Below are 3,987 nucleotides of genomic sequence, written 5' to 3'. Positions count from 1 at the left end.
TTTGGATTAAGAAATGGGTTTGGCACACAAGAAGTGCTTTTTAGCATCCAAGTATTGGTTCAAAGGTGTCGTGATGTCAACGTAAATGTATTCACCTGTTTCTTGGATTATGAAAAGGCGTTTGACACGATAAAGCATGACAAGTTAATGCAAATTTTATTGAACTTAGGACTCGATGGCAAAGATATCCATCTCATCGCAAACCTTTACTGGAATCAAAGGGCCTCGGTTCATGTAGAGGGCAGTATGACAGAGGAAATCCAAATTTTGACAGCAGAGTAAGACAAGACTGCATTCTCTCACCATTGCTCTTCAACCTATATACTCAGAGGACATAATCTGCAAGGCCCTTGAAGATTACAACAATGGAGTAATAGTCAATGGTGTTCCAATTAACAATCTAAGATATGCAGATGATACAGTATTATTAGCCACCAGTTAAGACAAACTGCAAGTGTTAACGAATGTGATTGCGTCCAAGAGTCTTAACTATGGATTGCGATTGAATATAAAAAAAGAAAAAACAAAGTGGATGGTGATAAGCAAAAACCAATACAACCAAAGCCAAGGCACACTTTTAGCACTGTTATCGATAAAGTGACAAGTTACAAATATCTGGGCTGTTGCATTACCAAAAATTGGGACAATGCAAAAGAAATTAAATGCAAAATTGAGCAAGCAAGATGCACTTTCATAAAATTACAGAAGGTCTTTACCACAAGAGATATGCAAATACGGCTTCAATTGCAACTGCTTGGATGCTATGTTTTTAGTGTTCTATTGTACGGCACAGAGACTTGGACTAATAAAAACAATGTGCAGTAAACGCGAGGCTTTCGAAATGTGAACATACAGGAGATGCTAAGGATCCCATGGACAGCCAAAAAACCAACACAGAAATATCAAGAGTAGTGAACAAGCAAACAGAAATAATAGACACCATCAAGAAAAGGAAAGTGGAATATTTCGGCCAAATTATGAGAAACAAAAAATATCATCTCTTACAAATAATAATTCAAGGTAAAGTCGAAGGTAAACGTGGCCCAGGCAGAAGAAGAACATCCTGGCTCAAAAATTTATGACATTGGTTTGGGCTTAGTACCAGATCACTATTCAAAGCAGCTGATGACAAAGTCAAAATCATGCAACTGGTTGCCAACGTTCTTGGAGAACAGGGCACATAAAGAAGAACAAATGGCAGGCATCGCTTGCACTAACAAAGACATGGCATTATCTTCAAAGTTGCCTCAAGGAAAGAAAAATTCTTGGTGTGAGAAAAAATAAAAGAAATTCTTGGAAGGTATCAACCTGACATCATTTACAACGCAGATGAAACTGGGTTATTTTTCCAATTGATGCCTGAATAAACATTTGAGTTTAAGGGGAGAACATGCAAGGATGGTAAACAAGCAAAACATTGCATCACTGTTCTTCTATGTTGTACCTCAAGAGAAATGGACAAATTAACAACTCTTGTAACTGGAAGATCAGCAAACCCAAATGTCTGAAGAATATGAGAAGTATGACAGGTAAGGCTTCTTTTCTCAAATTATTTTTCTTCAAGTAATTTTCCTACTTCCTGTCACACTCATAATTACTCCTTATTTCAGTCCATTATAAGGCCAATGGAAAATGTTGGATGACTGAAAGCATCTTCAATGAGTGGGTACTTATAGTGGACAAACAGATGCTACAGAAAAAGAAAAATGGCTCTTATAGTAGATAATGGTACTGCTCAAACCAATATATCACCATTACACAACATTGAAATATGCTATTTTCCTCCCAATTGTACAGTACATCAGTGCTGCAACCACTAGATATGGCAATAATTTGGAGTTTTAAAGCAAAGTACAGATTAAATTTAGTGCAGAGCATACTAATAAACATTAAAAGGAAGTTAACAAATCTGTATAACATACATAAAACAAGCATGTGAGATGATTGTCAGCTGCTGGTGGAATTTGCAACCTGTTACAATCAAGAACTGCTGAAAAGAAGCAAAACTTGTCTTCATTGACATATCTGTGTTAACTGACAATGAGAATGATGACCTGGTATCAAACTGTGAGGCTGGTAACATGCCTGTGATATCACAAAGCAAAGATTTCCAGGAACTACTCCAAAAATATTCCAGTATTACAGGTAACAGCAGAGACATTTTGGCAAAATAATCTCATTCTGTTGACGAAGAGCTATATTTACTTACAGACATCACAGATGAAGCAATTCTGGCACAGTTACGGACTGATGTCCAAGAGGAAGAGGAGGAAGAATCAGTTCCAAGTAAACTCCCCAATATCTTAGAAGTTATTTCTCAAATGTAAACAATTCAACACATAGCAACCACGAGTCCTGGAACTGAAAATGAACAACTGGCTACTCTTGACACAGTTCATTCAGCATTTGTAAACCATAGCTTGCAAAAAAATGAGCCAAAGCAAATTAACAAATTTTTTAAGACAACATAAGTTCAAAACAATGTAATACAATTTTCTTGGTTAATAAATAATTCAGAATCAATCAGAGCATTATATATATTGTAGTGATTAATATTTAAACTAATCTTCACTTTCTTAAAGATCTCAGTTCTTAAATTTCAAGACCTCACAACAATAACCCTGGTATAACAGTACTATTTTCCTGGTCCCAAAAATATCATTGTAGTGAGGTTCGACTGTATTTATTAAGAAGCATAAGATTTCAATACTTTTTTTAAAACGCACTCACAACTGATGAAATCAATTGAAGAATTTAGTTTTAATAAGATGAAAGGTGAAAACTAATTATACTTGAACAGCATCTAAAATTATCATCTTTCTTCTAAAATTACTAAATTTTATTCATTATGTAATAATAATGATTATTTCATTATAAAAGTAAACAAACATTGAGATTAGTTAGAAAGTAAATAAATTAATAAAATAAACTTTTAACAAAATTCTAAAAATTTTAAATAATACAGTAGAAGTTCAATACAATTTTAAGAAAACTAGCAATTACACAGAGTGAGTCAAGAGGAGAGGGAAATATCTTAGGAAACAATAGTGTAGGTCACATACAATAATAATGAATGACATGTATTACATTGAAAACAAATGCTCAAAAATCGAATCCTAAATTTCAATACAATTTACAAAAGTCAATCAAACTCTATAACACTTTGACTGCATCCCTATCAATATCAGCACTTCCAACGTCTATTAATTTTATCTGAGTTACATGACAGTCATCATTGCTAACTTGGAAACAACATGTGATGTTTGGACATGAGTTGTAAAGTGTGCTGGGGTTCAGGATTCAAGTCTTGAATATTTGTTTTGAAAGTAACACATGTTATTCATTATTGTTGTTGTATGTAAGCAACTTTTATACAGCTGTAACTCCAAATTATTGAGAATAATACTTAAGTTCATGTAAAGTTTTTTGCTTACAATGACCTTTATTAGAGATGACAAACCTTATGGCACACATGCCCAAAGTGGCATGTTAGGAGAGTCAACTGACACGTAACGTCATACAATTTCATTTTTTCACTCTTTTTCAATAATCCTTCTTATCATTTGATAAGAAGGATTATCATTTGATCATCTTTTCTTCAATCAGTTTCTTTACATTTATTCCAATTAAAGAATTTTCATTTCATTTCTTTAAATATCATTATTCAAAGTCCAAAACTTTGGCATGCATAATTATTATTAAAGATATTGCACCTACTACATGGCACATGGACTCAAAAAGATTCACCATCACTGAACCATACTATCATTCCAAGATATTTCTTCTCCTCCTGACTCACACTATAGGTGTGTCAGAAATAAACTAAACTTGAAAAATATACAGTAAAAGCTCAATATTACAGACTTATTATTATTACAAACAGCTGATGCCAGTCTGGCCAAAAAATGTAGGAAAATTATAAAACTCATTCACTAACAGACTCCCATAACTATGGTTTATTTTTCGAGTCCTTCCGTTATTACAGGT

At 33.6% G+C, this 3,987-nt stretch overlaps 1 pseudogene; it reads left to right on the top strand.

Annotated features, from left to right (window-relative positions):
* The first annotated feature begins 1,639 nt into the window (after positions 1–1,639).
* Positions 1,640–2,327, top strand: LOC111641230 (annotated as a pseudogene).
* Positions 2,328–3,987: the final 1,660 nt, after the last annotated feature.

Source organism: Centruroides sculpturatus, unplaced genomic scaffold (genome assembly GCF_000671375.1).
Source record: "Centruroides sculpturatus isolate CEXI.00-Female unplaced genomic scaffold, Cexi_2.0 scaffold1440, whole genome shotgun sequence".
Taxonomy (NCBI): domain Eukaryota; kingdom Metazoa; phylum Arthropoda; class Arachnida; order Scorpiones; family Buthidae; genus Centruroides; species Centruroides sculpturatus.
Note: the sequence above shows the minus strand (reverse complement) of the source record. Positions and strands in the feature narration are given on the sequence as shown.